The sequence below is a fragment of the Sapajus apella genome, unplaced genomic scaffold (genome assembly GCF_009761245.1).
Source record: "Sapajus apella isolate SASKATOON/1434 unplaced genomic scaffold, GSC_monkey_1.0 scaffold63, whole genome shotgun sequence".
NCBI lineage: Eukaryota > Metazoa > Chordata > Mammalia > Primates > Cebidae > Sapajus > Sapajus apella.
Genome location: NW_022437003.1, coordinates 5,452,394 through 5,472,524, shown reverse-complemented (window position 1 = coordinate 5,472,524; position 20,131 = coordinate 5,452,394). Strand labels below are relative to the sequence as shown.

Here is a 20,131-nt window from a genome sequence, read left to right as displayed (position 1 = left end):
ATCTCAGCTCACTGCAACCTCCGTCTCCCGGGTTCAAGCAATTCTCCTGCCTCACAATCCGGAGTAGCTGGGATTACAGGTGTGCACCACCACACCCAGCTAATTTTTGTATTTTTAGTAGAGACGGGGTTTCACCATGTGGGCCAGGCTGGTCTCGGACTCCTGACCTCAGGTGATCCGCCCGCCTCAGCCTTCCAAAGTGCTGGGATTACAGGCGTAAGCCACCACGCCCAGCCCCAACTTATCTTCTTAATACCACTAAACTGTATGCTTAAAAATGGTTAAGATACCAAATTTTAAGTTGTATATATTTTAGCACAATTAAAAATAATTTGAAATATATGTTTTAAAACAAGATAAAGATATATAAGCACATGATTAATCTATGATATTATAAATCCTGGCAGGAATGTCATCTATAAAATTGTGTAGGAGTACCAAGAAGAAATCATATACAGCCCCAATGGCAAGAGATCATCTTAATAACTGCTGCATGGGCAGAAGCTCTCATATCATTCTTAGAAGGCTGAATTGAGTTTTGTAGAGCAAAAAAACCTGAAGAACTCTTCACTGATTTATGGATGAAGAAGGCCAAAAGGAATATAGTTTCACCAATGTTTAGCAGCAACCTATTGATAACCAGCTGAGACAGAAAACGAGGAAACAGCACAGAGGTTAAAAGACCCAGGAGATGCAAAAGTACGTCCCCAGGAGAGAGAAATGGAGGTGACCTGAGAGATAATGCAAGAGAGACCCAAGGACTTCTCCTGCTTCACAGTGTTGCTTCAAATCAATTCTCGTGCTAATTAATTAGGGCGACTATACCATCTATTGACCAAACCTAGTATCGAGAGCAAAGTGGATGTCTGTTAATAATTATCCAGGGCAACTGGGATAAATGGTGATCTTATATATTTGACTCTGGCTGTGGGAATTTCACCAAGTTCCGTTTGGGAGCTTCCATTTAAGTGGGAACTATAAAAACTACTCCAGAACTGTGAGCTTTTAATTTAAAAGAGAGAGAGAGAGAGTGTGTGTGTGTGTGTGTGTGTGTATGTGTGTGTAAAATGCCAGTTTATTGTAGAAAACTCAAAAAATATTAATGATAAGTAATTAACTAAAATTATGCATCTATCCCAATTCCAACTTCGGCCTTATGCCACTAATACACATTCATTAATGGAAAGTAGAAATGACAGCATAATCACGAAGTTTAGCAGCTGAATGAGTGGGAAAACCCACTTGCACGAGAACATTCTTGAGCTATTTCTGCCTGCCAGGGGGCTTCTGCTGCAGCTGATGTAACACTGCAGACCTCTGCATGGCACACAGCGGTCATCCTAAGGGAGTTATTGCAGACGCAGAGCCAGACAGGGCAGTCACGTCAGGGAATAGCTTTATGTTCAAAAGAAACACCAAGCAATTTGTACATTCTTAGGTCTGACCATCACAAGTGATTCCTTTTCCAACTAATGGTTTCCTTCATCCCTGCTCCTTGTTTATAATGGCTGTATGGAGCTAGGAGAACAATTGTTGCAAAGGAGCAGATCTTAGGCTTGTTTCTGTCTTGTTTTGTCAGAGCAGCCAAGTGAATGCTGCAAAGTTATAGCAAAAAGTGGGTGGACGGTTCACCAAAAATAAGGGATAATATTTTCTTTGCTATTGTAGGTGATGATCAGGACCTTGGGAGATCATGCTATAGACAAGCCAGAGCATGTGGACCCACCTCTATCTCAATTTCATTTAGGGTTTATTTATTAATAGCTCAGGTTCAATTTTCAATATGGCTTTAGGGCTGAAGGCACAATGTAGGGGAGAATACAACAATTAATTTTCTCAATCTGTACTGGTCCTAAATACCCACACTTGTAGCCCAAATGTATCTAATAATTTACATGCAGGTTTCTCTCCTTGTATATACATTACAATTACAGGTTTTGTGACTGAGTATCTGTTGATCATCACTTTGAATCGCTTGACCTTAGTGTCTCCGCTTTGCTTAAGCTTAACGGCAACAATAATTTCTGCTCTCTAGGACAAGTAAAACATGTTCTTATAAAAAATAAAACCCTTTATAATAAAAGATGGTAATGTAATAAACCAGAAACAAGTTTCAGGTTTTCTTACTTCCATGATACCTGACCTTAGACAAGCCACCTTATTTCTCTGAGCCTTGTATTTCTTATCTGTAAAATGAAGGAGCTAGACTAAGTCCCTTTTAGTTCTAATGTCCCTTAAAATCCCTTCTAGTTCTAATGTTCTAGCATTCTATCATTCCAAAGCCAAGCCCTTAAGACAAGCAGAGTATGAGGAAGAAGGTAAGTATTTCTTACACCCTGTAGATATTTTTTACAAGAAAAGGAAAAGAACTAGAACATTGTTATTCATTACTGAGATAACTATTAGGTCTTTGGGAAAGCAGGACTAGGCAGATCTCCCCTCTTATGGAATAATTTGTTTTCTCAAGAAAAGATGCCATGTGCCTTTCTTGGGTGAGCACTTAATTTTCAGAAATAGAATCAATCCCAGTGAAATGAAACATTCCTCACAAGTGATAAAACACAAAGATATCTGTCACAATTTTAATAATATATGGCTATATTTAAAGCAACTCTACTGACCTGGCAAAGACAAGGTGCTCTTCTCAAGAGCCATAAAATGTTTCCAAAGCAACAAGCACACACTTTCACTTTATACTCCAGAGGCACATTTTGCACATTTATAAGGCAAACACAAATACACAAGAAGTAAATATATATATATATATATATATATATATATATATATATGGTTATTTTTAGGTAGCAAGTTGACTGGATTAAGGGATATCCAGTTAGCTGGTAAAGCATTATTTTTATGTGTGCCTGCAAGAGTGTTTCTGTACAAGATTGGCATTTGAGTCAGCAGACTGGGTAAGGAAGATCCATCCCCAATGTGAACAGGTACCATTCCACTGGCTGAGGGTCCAGACAGAACAAAAAAGCAAAGGAAAGGTGAATTTGCTCACTCTCTCTACTGAAGTGAGATGCCCTTCTGCCCTTGGACATCATAACTCCAGGTTCCCTGGTCTTTGGATTCCAGGACTTGCACCAGTGCCTCCTCGCCCTCCCGCCCACCCCCCACCCCCCCCCCCCCACCCCCCATCCCTGATTCTTGCACCATTGACTTACGCCATTGACTTCCCTGGTTCGGAGGCTTTCAGACTTGGACTGAGCCACTCTAATGGCATCCCAGGGTTTCCAGCTTGCAGGTAGCCTGTCCCATGGGACTTATCACTTTCCATAATCACCTGAGCCAATTCTCCAAATAAATCCCCTCTTATCTCTCTCTCTATCAATCTGTATCTATCCTGTTGGTTTTTTCTCCCTGGGAAACCCTTACTGATACACTGAGTAATTTTCTTTAAACCCTCAAAGAAAAACAAAATTAAAAAAATTATTTCTTATACATTTTGAAGAAATAGATAACTTACATTTTGATTTAATAAATATGATTTCAAGTTCTGCAAAGGTAAAATCCTTTTTTAGGTTTAAATATTCAAAGTAGGAAGAAGCTTCCAGAATTATTTAGCTTGATCTCCTGCTTATGTGAACCACCCCAGAGTCTGCTGCACAAAAAATACTTCAATACTGGTACTTCGGAACTGAAGTTCTTGTCCTGGTACCAGCCAAGTGACCTGGGGGAAATATAGGCTGAATTCTTTTTTTGCAAAGGAACATGTTTGTATACCAAATATCATACATTATTCAAGTCATTCCAGATAGGTAGAGGTTTGTCCTTTGCTGAGGAAACAGACATTCAGAGAAACAAGCTCTATAAAACCGAGCATCAGGAGTGGACTGAGTCAGAGTCAAAGAACTTTCTTAAACTTACTTCTAATCCCTCAATTTAGCTGAAGTCCATTTCTGTCCTCAGTGAAGACACAGTTGCTAGACCTCCTTAAGCCATGGTTTTCCATACACATAAAGAAAGTTATTAGTTATACTTTTGCTTTCCTTCGTTTGCCTCTAGTGTCCGTTAGAATTTTTTTTTTTAAGTCACACTTCCCTGTTTTGGGGATGGAAGGCAGAGTAACTGCTGTTTCTAGAAACGCCTTCTCTAGAAATGCTCTGTTTCCAAAAGAGCATTCTTAGAAATGTCAAACGGACTGGTTTTTATGACCCAATAAGGTAGAATCACGCAACCAAATTGGAAACATCATTTTGAGATCTATTTGTTTTCCTGAGTATTATATACAGTTCTTGCTTGATTCTTTATACAACATTACTCCACAGAGTTTGAGGCCCTCTGTCTATAGCTCCCTTTCCTTTCCTGATACAAGCTAAGCATTCCTCATCTGCAAATCTAAAATATGAAATTCTCTGAACTCCGAAACTCTTTCAGCACTGATTCAACTCCACAGGTAGAAAATTCCACACCTGACCTCATCTACAAACTTTGTTGTATATGCAAGATTATTTAAAATATTGTGTAAAATTACCCTAGCTTATGTGCATAAGACATATAAGAAACATAAATGAATTTCATGTTTGGATTTCAGTCCCATACCCAAGATATTTCACTATGTATTTTCAAATATTTCAAAATTGGAGAAAAGAAAAACAGAACAGAAATTCAAAACACTTTTGATCACAAGCATTTTGGATAAGGAATACTCAACCTGTATTGCTATTTGGCTGTCAGTCTAAGGTAAAGCACTTTTCCATCAGGGAAAAGAAGGAAAAAGAAGCTACTGGCTAGCCTGACCCTGCTCTCGTAGTTCCACACATTTCACTACTGTGATCCCGAAAATGTTGAGATGACATTGGTTCCACCAAAGGTAGAGTGTATTAGTGGAAATACCAGGTAAAAACAACTATCCAACATTCTTGTCTCACCCCACTCCACAGACAAAACCATGGCTTCCCATAGGCCCTCTGAAGCAGAATGACACAAGGCAAATATTTTCTTTATTAAAAGAAAATTGTTCAAAACCTTGCTGCCAAGAAGTGAGCCACAGCTTTTAGCTAAAAGTAAGAAAACACACACACTGAAGTAGGCTTTTTGGTAAAGCTACAAGGAGATTTTCAGGCAATGAAATGCTAAAGATCTATCAACAAAGGATGCTGGACATTTTCCTGAACACAAAGTTGTGGATATTTTTGGATACTGGAAATCATGTGATTGCCTAGGAACACAGAAGAATGCCATACAAACACCCCGGGCCCACTGGAAGAGAAAACTCTGTGAAGTCTACAACTGTGAGATTTTAAGATACTTTTACAGAATGTACCTAATTATGTCATTCTCAACCTTAAGCCTACATGAACACATATCAGAGCCAACATCTGTACATCACACACACAGGTTTAACATCTCACTAACGCCTGTGAGCAGAAAAATAAAGTCTTTGTGTTAACAAAAGGATCACACAGCTTCCTTCAGATGGGACCCACTTCTGTGTAGCCAGACCCTTCAACTCTGAAGCTTTTAATAAGCCACTTGCCCACGAATTAACAGAGATTCTCCAATTCCATCACTAAAAAAGAACGTGATTTCAGCATCGCAAGAGTAAATAAAATAGTAATCCTAGTGCTATAAATTATGCATTTTTCATCTCAAAGGACAATAAATAAAGCATCTTTCATTTCTATGAATCCTGAAGCAGTTAACAATTTATACACTAGCATGTGGGAATCAATTGATTCATCACTGAAAGCCATCCTGCTCTGGGATGCTGTGGTATTTTGTTAATAGCACACACAAGTCTTATTGAAAGATGAGAAGCAAGGAAAGGTTACTCCAATGCTTTACGTTTGAGAGATTTGAGGAGAGGTGATAGGACTCTAATTGCAATTCACCCATAGTAAGAGTTCTCTCTCATTTGAGCTCAAGACTTCCCAGATACAAAGGTATAATTCTTCAAAGGTCATTGTTAGCATACCCATTTCTTCTCATCTGGATTATTACAATACACTTTTTTGAAGCAAACATTTACTCACATCATTCAACTATTGAAATACCTTGTCACTCTCCTTTGCTTAGTGTGAAACTTCTTAGTATGTCATGAAGGGTTCTCTACCTTCTAGCTGTTGATTTTGAAAGATCCTCCATCATTCAATAACCCTGAATGAGTTACTCTCAACTGGTGGGAGAGAAGGATCCAGGGTAAAGATAAGGTGACCATATACCTCGTCATTCAAACTGAGACACATATGACAGTGCAAGGAACACACGGCAGTAATATTTACATCAGAACAACAAGAGTAAACTGGGAATGTCCAAGGCACACTGGACTATGGGTTTACCCCTGTTAAGGGAACCATCTCAACTCATCAGAGTTTCTAAAAGGTCTGTGTAGGAGGTCATAAGCAGTTTGATAAAACATGTTTAAGATTCCTGGTGCCTTTGCAATAGAATTCACAGCTGAATAATATATTTATGGCTGGCTTGGCTTCTCTAGAAGACTGAATGAGAAAGCATTACAGGAGTTTTGAGTTTTGAAAGGCTGGATAACACTGTTCTAGAATCAGCATGGCAAAATTCTTTCTGGAAACCCACCAAGCTCTGTGAGCTGCACGTACAGCCATGTGGTCCCACTTCAGTGCTCCTGAAGAGAGCTGGCATGATCAGAAAGAGGAGCTCTTCTCCCAAGCCCTTGTCTCTGGCACTGAATGAAATTCTGGATGGGTGCCAAAGGTGTCACAAAGGTTGTATTTTCCTCATTCACACATTAGAGATGTAACATCATTGGTGATGACTAGTACCAAGGGCCGTAGTTTCACATTCCATGCCAAATATGGCATCTCCTTAACAAACTAGGCGTCTCTCCCTATATTTTAGACCCTGGAGTTAGTTATGATCAAATAGGAAACATTTCATCTACTGAACTATTAACATCACTCTATAAGTATTTACAGTTTTCTTTAAAAAACATATTTTCAAATACATATTCAACACTGAGACTCTATAGTACCACAATGCAGCAGAAGACTGACTTGGCGTCTGAAAAGTACCTTAAAGCTCCTTTCCCCAGCCTTGAGCTCTGTTTGTGTAAGAGTTAGGTTTTCTGCTTGTTTGGTTTTAACTTAAAAAAAAATGTGAGACTCCCACACAATAATGGTGGGAGACTTCAACATCAATGTTAGACAGATCAATGAGACAGAAGATTAACAATGATATCCAGCACTTGAACTCAGATCTGGAACAAGTAAACAAACATTTATAGAACTCTCCACTTTAAATGCACAAAATACACACTCTTATCAGTACCACATCACACCTACTTACAGGTTTAAATGAAATATTGGTTGGCTGCTTGTTTGTTATTTTCTTCCCTCATTGTTTTTCATGTCTCCATTATTAAACACAATTATAGGCATACCCGTTTTTAGACTGCATTCTAGCCCGGGCAATAAAGCAACACCCCCGTTCTCTCTCCCTATTCCTCTTTCTTCCTCTCCTTCATTCTTTTTTTTTATTATTCTTTTTTTTCTTTCTTTTTTTTCTTTTTCTTTTTTTTTAATAAAAAATTAAATTAAATTAAATTAAATTAAAAATGTGGCCGGGCACAGTGGCTCATGCCTGTAATCCCAGCACTTTGTGATGCCAAGGCAGGCAGATCGCCTCAGGTCAGGAGTTTGAGACCAGCCTGGCTAACATGGTGAAACCCCGTTTCTCCTAATAATACAAAAAAATTAGCCGGGTATGGTGGTGTGCACCTGTAATCCTACCTACTCCGGAGGCTGAGGCAAGAGAGTCACTTGAACCCGGGAGGCAGAGGTTGCACTGAGCTGAGATTGCACGACTGCACCCCAGCTTGGGAAAGAAGAGTGAAACTTCATCTCAAAAAAAAAAAAAACTGTAATATAAACTCAAATTGGGCTGCACTCTGAGGTATATGAAAGCACATACCCACAGCCCACAGAAAATAAGCTGCCTCCACGCCTGCAAGTCTTTGACTTTGCAAATATTGACAACGTCAGCTTGTAAGAGCCTTTACACATGTACACATTCAATCAATACATGGATTGATACTTAGAACGGATCTAGAGGCAGTTTAAAAGAGCAGTGTTCAAGAATAGTAAGGAAGAATGATTTGTTTCTAGTCCTGGTTTCTGAACACACTGCAGAGCTCAGAACAGAGTAGGTGTTCAATAAATATTTGTTGAATAAGTGTTGAAAGAACACCTATAAATCTTTCTCTTCTCACAATGACTCAAACACATAAAGCAGAATGATAGCCCTTGGGCTAGGAAGGTTGGCCTGCCTGATTCCAGGTGGGAAGAACACAGCTTGGCTGCCTCTGCTTAACCTCAAGCTCTTAGCTTTCCCATAGCTTTATTAGACAACTCATCTTTCCCTCACCCAAGACACATTCAGGAATATACGCATATCCTAGGTTGAAAAAGTAGTACTCTACACAGGAAAGAGTCAGCTGTAATGGCAGGCCATGAATCAGGAGAGGGCAGCTGGTTTCCAGTATTCACCCTTCCTTCTGTGAACCTAAGTAACCTGCTGAGGCCAACTCTTAAAAATGCTGGCTAATCCACATTGAGCCTATCTTGGCAAATTACGTGCAGTTCAGGACCACCATGATTCTGCTATACACATTCTATTCTGCTGTACACAGTGACACTGTGCCTCTCTACTCACTGAAAGCTTTCTTGATCAAGTGGAATGAAAGACAGACCCCTAAGAGTATACCACTTGACCAAGAACAACTACTACCACCAAAAAAGAAATCGGCATTAGCTTAGAGAGGAAGTTTTTACACATCTGGCATTATTTGGGAACAAGGTGTTCCAGATTTATGAATCTGCCAGAGTTTAGGAAATGGCAGCCTCTGTATGAAGAAGATACGGAAGCGACATGTGGTAACTAAGGATGGAAATCACATCTGTGCCAGGAGGAAGCGGGGGCCAGGGACAGGACAAGAGAACCAAACCCCTAAGAGCTCATCAAGAGAATGCAGGGAATTCTGGGTTTCTCAGGACACAGAGGGATTTGGGTAGATTTCACATGAGTCTGAAATGACAGGGTGACTCCCCAATAACACTTGGGAATCAAGAAACTTGCAAATTCAGGGCTAGAACCCAGGTGCTTTCAACCAGTCAGCAGCTCTTTCCAAACATCATTTTGCCCTTCACATATGCGATAACACGCTCTACAAAGTTGCCCAAGTTTGAGAGGAATTTTTAGAATATAACTTTATAAAGGACAGATGTGTTTTATATTTACATTTATGTAAAGCACACGTATATGCCTGTGTATGAGAGAGAGAGAGAGAGAGAGAGAGAGAGAGAGAGAGAGAGAGATGGGGGGCTTTATATAACTCACAGCACGGGTTTTATTTTCTCCCTTCTGCATCTGTAAGCTTATTTCTAATCAGAGAGCCCTTTCACAACACAGGCAGCTGAGGAAGAAGATCAGCCCTTCAGGGCTTCGGGGCGAGCCGGCTTGTTTCCACTTGCTACAGAGGTGAAGAGCAGTGGTGCTGCCAGCTGCCCCGACAGTGACTCCGTCTGCCTTGCCCCCACCATCGCCCCGGGCCGTGCCCACACCTCCCCAAGCCAACTGCTGGGCTTCTGAAGGCACCCTGAGATCCCAAGCGTTACCTGGCAACTGCGCACCTGTGAGCCGGGTCGGCCAGGCAGGTGGTGCTAACCTGTGTGTTCAGGTCTGAGGGCGCCCAATGCATTCGCGTGCTTCCTCATTACAGCTCACTCCCTCAGCCCAGAGCAAAAAGAGCTGATTGTTTTCCTTCTCGGTTTCCTAGAGACAACAGATGCACTGATTAGCTCTCTCCATCAAGTGTTCAAAAAGGCCACACTACACAACACAGCATTAACCTTGAACACGGAACTCTTAAGAAAGCGCCCAGTTTTATTTGGGGAAAATATCTCTGCCAGCAAACCTAATCCTTAATTTGGGAAATTTAAGGAAATAACTCAAGAGTAGTTCATACTAAATAATAATGCACGGATATAAAAAGAGAAAAAAGTTATGTAACAATTATGCTTTCATTTTGTTTGGTTTTGCTTTGCTTTGATCTCTGTTCTTCCCCGGTCTGTTGCCACCAGAAGAGGAGAGGAGAGATGGCTCTGGGATGGGCCTCTCCAGCCATTTCAAGGAGCAAGCAGCAAGCAGCTCAGGGTTTGACCGGCTGTGACTCTCCCCTGTATCCAGAGTTCCCGCTGCTGGCATGGAAACCTGACATGGACCTCACTTCCTGTCTGCTGACCTTGCTTGTCTCAGGCACCATTTTCTGGAAGCAGCTGAACAACTCTAAGGACAGAGAACTAGGCTGCTGCAGTGCGGCTCCTTCCATCGCCCCAAGGGGCGTAAGCCGGGCAGGGAAGGACGCAGTCAAACATGGTTGTCTGTACGCTGCTGGGGCAACCCCAATAAATATTTTGTAAATGTTTTCTCAGTCCCCCTTAGTGCATGGTTCCATAACACTAGCTTTGTAGCTGTAGGAATTGATTAAGTTACATTAAAGATCTGACTTCCTTTATTACGTTAGTTATCTCTTCTTTTCTCTGCCCTTATTTTTTCCCCAGTTGTTGTTTCTGTCCTCTCTCTTTCTACCCACATGTGACTTTTTCCTTTTTTTTTTTTTTGAGACAGAGTCTTGTTCTGTTGCCTGGAGGGCAGTGGCACGATCTGGGCTCACTGCAACCTCCACCTACAGTGTTCAGGCAATTCTCCTGCCTCAGCCTCCCGAGTAGCTGGGACTGCAGGTGCACACCACCATGCCTGGCTAATTTTTGTATTTTTAGTAGCGATGGGGTTTCACCATGTTGGCCAGGATGGTCTTGATCTCTTGACCTCGTGATCTGCCTGCCTTGGCCTCCCAAAGTGCTGGGATTACAAGTGTGAGTCACCACACTGGCAATTTTTTGTTTTAACCCATGAGTTTTTGCTATACTGTCTCTTCCATCCCATCCGCCCTTATCCCATGGACTGTGTGGCCTGAAAATGTCCAAATTAGGTGTTTACACCTCCATAAAATGTGTTTTCTGAATCACCCTGTTAGTTCAAAAAGGCACGAGTATTAAGGAAGCCAAACGCTAAAGTCAGTTAGCAGCCCACTGGCTTCCAAAGACTTTTTATGAGTAGGTAATCCTCCATTTAAAGATGCAAATACTGGTTGCTTTTGTTCTAACCAGTTCCATTTCTTGTGTTTCGGGGGTCATTTCTGAATCACGTTATTCCCTTAAATCTTTCATTGTGAAACTTTGCCGCTAAGAGGGTTTGTTCTCTAGTTACTTTACACGTCCTACTTCCAGGTTAAAGCCTCAGTGGCTTTGAGCTGCCAGAGGTAAGGTGAGACACTCCTCAGAGCTCGTTTACAAGTATCTGAGCGCGATCACGTGAGGTTGCAGGTGACTCTGAGATTCTTCCACCTTTTCTTGCTTCCAGTCTTCTTACAGGGACTCAGATGTTTTCTTGTAGTTGAGAAAACCGTTGTGCTGCTACTGTTGATTTTTCAAATGTGATACTTTAAAAAATTTTCAGTGCAGGAATGGAATAACAAACAAGTTGTTTTTTAAGAAAACAAAATCTCTCCCTTTAGGGGTCTTTTATAGTTTACTTTGTTCCTCAGCACTGGGGTTTTACAAACCTGTTTCTGGCTTGCAATCTCACTTGGAGAAAGCAAATCTCCAGCTTTTGTTGATAAGGTTGATTGTGTTTTGAGTTTTCTTGTTTTAAAATAAGAAACATTTACATGTTTTATGTGCTCTACATATATATAAAAGAAATCATTAGCAGTGCCCAAAGTTAATAGCCTAAGAATGTATCGCATAATATACTGCAGTGTCACTGATAGAGTGAAAAAGATTTAACATAGGACTCAGGGGGAGAAAGTATAAACAGTATGAAACTATTACTACTCCAACTAGTTCTGAAAGAGCTCAATGTGAAACCGACCAGAAAATGATCATCCCACAACCATAAATATAGAACACTAAAAAAGACAAAAGCTCTCCGGCATTGTGAAAAATCCATAAATAAAAAGCACCCCCAAAGCATTTGCTGGCAAAAGTATTTAGTGCGGCAATAAAAAAGAGTATTTGTTTTCTTTATATTAAGTGATTTTTTTATGGAATCTGTACAATTAAACACTACACAAGAACATCAGAACTGGAGTTTTCGTTCAAACCTAATTGAGTACAAAATCAGGAAAATGCAGAATCTGAAGAGGCTATGTGCTTTACATTGCATAGTCAAGGTTACATGTAATGTTTTGTTAAGTAAAAAGTGTCCCATACTGAAAAAAATCATTTTTTGAATGTACATATATACATGCTGACACACAATAGGAAAACAAGATTCTCTTTTATAGCTTTACATTTAAATATAAGAGTTGCATTCTGAGGTAGATAGCTCTGCTCCAAAAGACAATTCTATCAGGCCCACCTTCCTATCAGATATATTTTAGTTAAGGAAGATGCTATTTTATTTCATTTTGTTGATATTTATTAGGCTACATAAGAAAGGAAGATTTTTCTTAAAGGTCAAGTTGTCAGCTCAGAGGAAGCTACAACAGACCTCAGCACTAAGTCCTAAGCACTGAGAATAAGTAGCAGCAAATTAAAGAATAAATGTGACAAATTGCATACAATAACATCTTCATTTAGCAAGTTAAAGACTTCCACATCTTAATAGAACATCAGGGATTGTAATGTTGCTAATGAACCTAATAATGCTAATCATAACAGTAGTGTTACCTTATATGTGTTTTGTCCTTTGATGAGTTCAAGTGACTACAGTGGATGAGTCAGCAGTTGCACCGCTCACATTCATTTTATGGTGTATAGAGGCCATTAGGGCCCCCAGGTGGACAGAACTGCTGGTAATGAAGGCACAGCGACAGAGGCTGGGATAACCTTTGCCTCCACCCCAACACCACTCACAAAGGACTTGCTAGTGCAATGTCAAGTGGAACCATGTGCCCTTCCAATGTCTCAACTCTCCTGAGGAAATGCAAAAGGGAAGTATTATCACTGCTAGTTTGGACCACATGCAGTTTCCAAAAACTGCCTTAAAAATTACCCACATGGATAGCAGTTTCATGTGGGTGCAAACTAGTAACTGGCAAACTTACTACAGATCTTGATCCATTGAGAACAGTTTGCCTATTGCAAAAGGGGGTCCTTAAACTGGTCCAACCCTATTTGTTTTATACAAATCTTTTCTCTCTGAGAACGAGAGCAATTTGAGGCATAGACACCTAGTTATACCAAAGAGTAAATCAAACCATGCCACTTTAGAATTTACAAAGAACTTTTAAGATATTAGGCTCTGTAGCCTCACAATAATCCTTTAAGATCATTATTGCTATCAAGGCAAAGAGAAGTTCAGTGAGTTCCCAGAGATCACCAGGCACTTAATGTTCAAGCCAGGATTCAAGTACAAATCTCCTGCTTTGAAATGCAGTGTTCTTTCCACTTTATTCCAGTGCCTATATCAGCAATTGTGAGTGCCTTTCAAACATCTACAATGTGGAAGGCACCATGATCTGTAATGGTTATATATGGATGGAGGTGGATCAGGGAAAAAGCAAATTTAAAGCTAATTCTCAGGTTTCAAATCTATGCACCAGGGAGGATTTCCCCCATATCAACAAATATAGGGCATTATTGAGGTGAAATGGGATTTAGAGGCAAAGACCGTAAGTGTAAGTTTAAGCTCAGTGTTTGAAATTTTGTAGTATATCTTGGAGGTGGCCAATAGCAACAGAGCTCAGGAAGGAAGCTGAGAATTGGGATGAGATTACCGCAGGAAGCTGGATGAGATCAATTACGGAAAAGAAAGCAAGGGGAGGAATTGCTGTGAATAAAATATCAGGGAACATAGATGGCAGGGAGGAACACACATATTAAGAAAGACAGAAAAAGCGAAGTCTCATTACAGAGAGTGGAAAAATTAGTCTTAAGATAGGGAAGGACACTACATCCTCAAAGATAAAAAGAAAAGACAATGAAATGTAGTAACTGCATAAAGAAATTGTGACCTGGAAGGAAGCAGAACTGAGGAAGTGCATGCTGCATAATCCCAACTTTCTCATTAACAACACATGAAAGAGAAGGGATATATCCTCAAGAGTAACATTTTGGGATGGCTACTGCAGGGAAAATTAGAAGGAACTAGAGATAAATAAAAGCAAATCTGCTTAGTAGGGAGGACCTAAGTGTGTTGAGTGAATTTGAGTATGTAGCGGAGAAATCATCAGAGTTACCAGGAAATCATCCCAAGGGTAGAGAAATAGAAGAATTTAACCGGGTTTAGGAAATATACAAGAAACTTACAATGTAAGGTAAAAGGAATGAGAGATATTTTAACATGACTTGACAAGTTAGCTAAGATGGCTAAACATAAAGTCTAGGCTATAAAGGCAAGAGAGAATGGAAACTAAACAAAGATTTCAACAAATCAGGTTCAGTAGGTATGGGGTAATAGAGTATAAAAATACAATCTGTGTGTTTATTTAGTAGGCTGGACATGCAATCTCAAATTCTCCATTATTTTTTCCTCCGACTTTCATTTTCAACCATTTACGTTATCTGCCTGTCCCTTGAGAACATCTGAGTTTGTAACTATTTGTTAAAACTGTCTCCCTTCTTTACTTCTCATTATCTCCTAAATACCCTTTGTATTAGCTTCCCATAGCAGCTGTAAAAAAATAGCACAACTAGGCAACATAAAACAATAGAACTATATTCTCTCACAGTTCTGAAAACCAGAAGTCAGAAATCAGGGTACTGGTAGGGCCGTGCCTTTTGCAGGTTTAAGGGGAAAACTGTTCCATGCCTCTTGTCACCTTCTACGGGTTGTCACAAGGATGTATCTTTGGGGCCATCATTCAATCCACTTTATGCTTCAACCTATCTTCTATCCACATCCACTCCAAAACACACACACACATACACACACACACACACACACATACACACGTGCACACACATACACACACACGCAATGCCACTTAACCAATCTTCATTAATAGCACTGTTTTCTTCCTAATTTTTCGTTATAAAGCTTTGGTTTTCATGAGGTTTTCTACAGTACTGGACATCACTAACAATTGCAAATGTCTCCAAACACCTCCTTGCTGGACTTCTAGGATCCTACTTTCCTTTTTCATTCTTCATGCCATTCCTGTTGGGCTCGTTCGTTAATACCATCTACTCCCCCATCTACCTCTTAAGTGGTGATGAACACCAGAGAGCCCCCTCTTCTCACCTCATTTTTTACTCTCTGTATAAAGTCACGTTCACAGTTTCAACTACATCTCCGTGTTCACTATACCTCGTCTATATCCAACCCTGACTTCCTGCCTGATTTTTACACTAGCATCACCCAATGGAATTCGCTGTTCCGATGGACAGATTCTGTATCTTCATTGTCTAATGCAGTAACCACTAGCCACATACAGCTACTGAACACTTGAAATGTGATCAGTGCTACTGAGAAGCTACATGCTTAATATTTTTCTTTTAATACATTTAAATTTAAATAGCCACAGTGGTATTGACTATCTTGTTGGATAGCGCCAATCTAGTCTCCTCTACTCTATATGTCGGTCCTAGCGAATCTGCTGCCAGCCACACAGTATGTCTTTCCACATACTCTTCTCTTTGCTGGGATAAGCCACCATTTATCCTTCAGGACTCAGCTCATCTGTGAAACCTTTTCAACAACTCCAGGTTGAATGACTTGACCCCACTTTTGTCTTTCTACAACTCATTTTCAATAATGTATTTATATATAAATATATAAACTTAATTTATATGTTTATATCTATTTCCCTCACTACACCATGAACTCATTGAAGAACAAGGCTCTATCTCTATTTCTTTACAAGCCAACACAGGACCTGGCACTTGCTCATTGAATCAATTAAAGCAATGAGCGACTGCATTGTGCTTAGAAGTCACCCTGCATTGTCTTAGAGATAAAGCATATCAAGTTGCAAATTTTAAAATACAAGGGGCTTCCATTCTCCTACATAATCTCCTCATGAGAATGGCCAGGTAGGGACAATTCAGGAAGCTTTTAAATCTGTGCATTAGATAACACAGAATCTTGTGTTTTGTTTGTTTTGGTTTGATCTTAGTTTTAGTTTTTAATGTTGCACTTTTAGGAGCCTTAAAAACTATAAGTAGCATAAACTATAAGTTGGCTATAAACTATAAGTTGGCTAAAACCTATAACATGGTTAACAGGGCACATGAGCCATTTGGCTGTCACCCTTCAGGTTTAAAGTGCAAATCATTCTAGGAATCTCTCTTTTCTGGAATCTGAAATATAGTCATTTGGAGAATTCCAAAGAGCGATGCATGATTTTTCAAAAACATGCTTTTAAGAAAAGAGAGCTGACATGTTTGTTTTGTTTTGTTTTGTTTTTTGGCCAGAGGAGGAAAGGAGAGAAAAAGAGATATGCTGCTCTCATTTTGGCCATAGGATGTGCATGGGAGTGTGTGCATCTGTTAATGGAGTGAAGGATAGCATTAGTAAAGGGTTAGGCAGGCATGCACACTGTAGAGAAGGCAATTCATGGAGCCTTTTTCTGTTTCTGTGCATTCAGCCCAAACTTCATTGCCTATGGCTGCTCTTTTTATGAAAATTGGCACATATTTAACTGCTATAGCTGTTGGCATCGAGGCTTAGTTTTACCCACAGAGGAGGCATTCATTCACATTTTAGCTATCATTTCCATTAAAGCTTGCAAGCACAAATGGTACCCCATCTAAATGGATAAGGCACAACCAAATAAATATATCCCCTGAATACCCTAAATATGGGGTATCTAGAAACATGGTGGTGATACTTATTGAAAGTGACATTAACTACAAACCTAAAATTTTCCTTACTAAGTATATAGAAAAGCCAAATCATCTTTGTGCAGAAGGCAGGGAGTAGCAATTCCATTAAGATATTACATGGAAAAAAAGCTTCAATCTCATTTTGTCTATTTCAAGCTCCATTTTATTCATATTGTAACTTACAGAATCATTCAGTGAAATAGAGTGGGAGGAAGAATATGGACTACAATTCCTTGGAACCTTAGATACATTTTTCTTTCCTGTTTTATCTATGCTTGCAGGCGACATCTCCTTAATGAGAGTCTTCAAACTTCTTTGCCTTTTAGAAGTATCTCTGCTGTGCCCTGGGACACCAGTCACTGATTTTAGCTTTTAAATATGCATGATATAAAGTAATTTTTTTCCTTAGCACTATTCATTGTTTTACCTGTCTTAATGAGAATTATAAGTTTGATTAATGGGCAGAAAGATTTGGCCACTGTTAAGAGTCCTTATCTCTATTCCTCCCTGAGGCATGATGCTTCCAACAGCCTCTGAATACTTAAGAATAATATCTGCAAGTGAATATTAAAATAAAAGTAAAAATAAAAGTGTGATTGTCTATCCACAGTCCTGGCATTAGTGGTGACCATTTATATTAAAAGAATTCATAAATATATCCATACATTCAGTCATACATTCATGTATTCATTCAACAAACAAGAGGCAGTGTGCTTGGCCCTGTGAAGAGTGTGGAGTGATTTTAGGTTCTATTAAATTAAAATGAGACAGTGGCCGACCATTAAGCTTTACATTATATGATAACGAAAATGGATATGGGAAGGGAAGTAAGCATGGAAGGTCCTATTTGTTCTGTTTTAATTTGGTCGCTAGCTATGTATACTTAATCAAGTAGATAATCAGGAAACACCTGTGTTCAGTGAATTAATAAAAATCTATGAGACATACTTCTGCTGAAACAAATGACCAATCTTGGAATCCACAGGTGCTACAAAAATAACCACAAATAACTAGGCAACTAGTCCCATCATCACCGGGAGGGAATGCTTTGAGTCAAACATGCATATTTATCGCCCAAGTGGCTCTTAAAGGTGAAGTAATCCTTGTAGGTTTACTCATGAGCTCAAGGAAGAAGGATTACTTAAAAACACTAAGTATTTAGGTGTGGGAAGTAAAATTAAAACACAAGATTTCAGTGAGAGCTTCGACTTGATTTATCTAATGAATAGAAGTGTGCTATTTGGCCATGTCTACACCTTCATGTGCATGTATAAAATCAGACAATATGTGAATTTCTTTTGTCTTTGGAGTAATCAAGTAAAATAATATTCTACCACTAGAATGGCACTAATACTTACTCTTTGGAAAACAGTGTATTTTTTCTCCACTTGGGCAAAATATGAGTAAGTTAACTAAAATAAACTGGAAAATATTCCTGACTCGTTCAAATGCAATCTGTGAGCTCCAAAAATAAATAAAGATTGCTCCTAAGAAGTCTAGAACATGATAGGATGCAAAGCAGTGGTAACAGATTAAGTACTCTGGTGCTTTCAAACATCTGAATCAGCCTGTTCTGCCTGGTTAACATGAAAATAAGATGTGAGCAAAGATCTTAAATTGTAACTTTTCTCACAGGTCTTCAGATTGGAGGTTTTAAAAATACAGTTGATGAAATTTAAGTAGTGATCACTGGTGTGTGTAGGGGGGCACTTACAAATGAAACATATTGCAAATTAATATTTCATACTTGCTGATGGACATCAGGTGCACTTAACAGCTCTGCTATTAAAAAAAAAACAAAGATTATGCTCAATTATAAAATAAATATGTTCTGCTTAAACATACACATGTATATGTACATACACACACAAAGACTCATGCATGTGCGCGCGCGCGCGCGCGCGCTCTCTCTCTCTCTCTCTCTCTCTCTCTCTCTCTCTCTCTCTCTCCCCCTCCTCCCAGCCCCTCACCAATGTCTTATCTAATCCTTAATAAAGAGGAATTCGAGCCCGAATCACAGTGGATATAAAATTGATTACAAAGCAAAATTTTCAGGTGATGCAGCCTGGGAAGATGTAAATGTTTCACAGGAATTATGATGTCACTTATGTTTCTGCCCAAAGGAGGGCCCCATTTCAGCTCAATCCCAATCAGGAAGTTATTCTTCACACCAAAGGAACATATTTTATACATGGCTGCGCAGAAGACAGAGCATTTAGATGCTAGAGAGCGAGAGCAGAAGGGCCTTATATACTGAGACGAGCAAATTTCTGTGATGATGATTTCTTCCTGGAAAAGGATTTTTTCACATGGCCCTGGAAGAGGAAAATGCCATCTTTAAAATATTCTTAACAACGGACTTTGCGTAGATACAAAAGCTGAGACTTGCAATTTTGTGGAAATAGTAATAAACTGACCCCAGCTAGAGGGTGAGAGCTCATGTGAACTTATATCAGTCTAAACAGCTGCAATCAGCTGAACCTCAGCTTACCCTCATCTCTGTAAGAATAAATGCTTATTTTTTTTGCTCACTTAAATTTTTATGATTATTTGTTATGCAGCAGTGCTAACTGATACAAAGAGAATGACTATCATTGGGTGTATGAAGACATTTTCCTTCTTTTCTGAAGATGAGAAAATGCTAAAAAAAGATTCAGGTTAAAAATAAGAAAGATTAGTATTGTTAGCACCTTTTCATGAGAGTTTCAATAGTGGGGAAGAAAAATGTTGAAGCTTTAGCCCCTAGAAAGAACAAACTAAATGATCTTTTTTTTTTCAGATGTATTGATTTCAGACACAAAGTCACAGATACATCTATAAAAATAGAAATGTCATTTGAAACTCTGTCAGTTTCTAAAAATAGATAAGAAATGTGTCCTTTATCGTGAGCTACTCTGCCACAATATAGCGGGTCAATCTAGTACTTTAGTTAAGACATATGGTTAATCTTGGTCCTCATTAACTTGAAACTAGTTTCTCAGAACAAATACTCTCTTAAGAAATGACAGAGAGGCAAGGCGCAGTGGCTCATGCCTGTTATCCCAGCACTTTGGGAGGCCAAGGTAGGCAGATCACTTGAGGTCAGGAGTATGAGACCAGCCTGGCCAACATAGCAAAATCCCATCTCTAGTAAAGACACAAAACTTAGCTGAGCGTGGTGGTGCACATCTGTAATCCCAGCTACTCAGGATCGCACGACTCCAGCCTGGGTGACAGAGTAAAACTCTGTCTCAAAAAAGAAATTACAAAGAAACATTTCAAAACTAAAATATTAAACTTTTAGTTAAACTAAAGTTTGAGTTAAATTAAAAGATTTTACT

The 20,131-nt window shown here is 39.4% G+C and overlaps 1 long non-coding RNA gene across 3 annotated transcripts in view; it reads right to left on the bottom strand.

The window, feature by feature from the left end:
• The window catches only part of LOC116529739, a 328,070-nt gene that overhangs the window by 206,351 nt on the left and 101,588 nt on the right, over positions 1–20,131 (bottom strand). For 2 of the 3 annotated variants that reach the window (XR_004259643.1, XR_004259642.1), the window contains exons 3-4: positions 12,714–12,959; positions 9,597–9,753 (exon numbers count right to left, since the gene is read on the bottom strand). This is a non-coding gene — a long non-coding RNA (uncharacterized LOC116529739). The remainder of the gene's footprint in view (positions 1–9,596; positions 9,754–12,713; positions 12,960–20,131) is intronic. The other variant, XR_004259644.1, reaches the window with a different exon arrangement.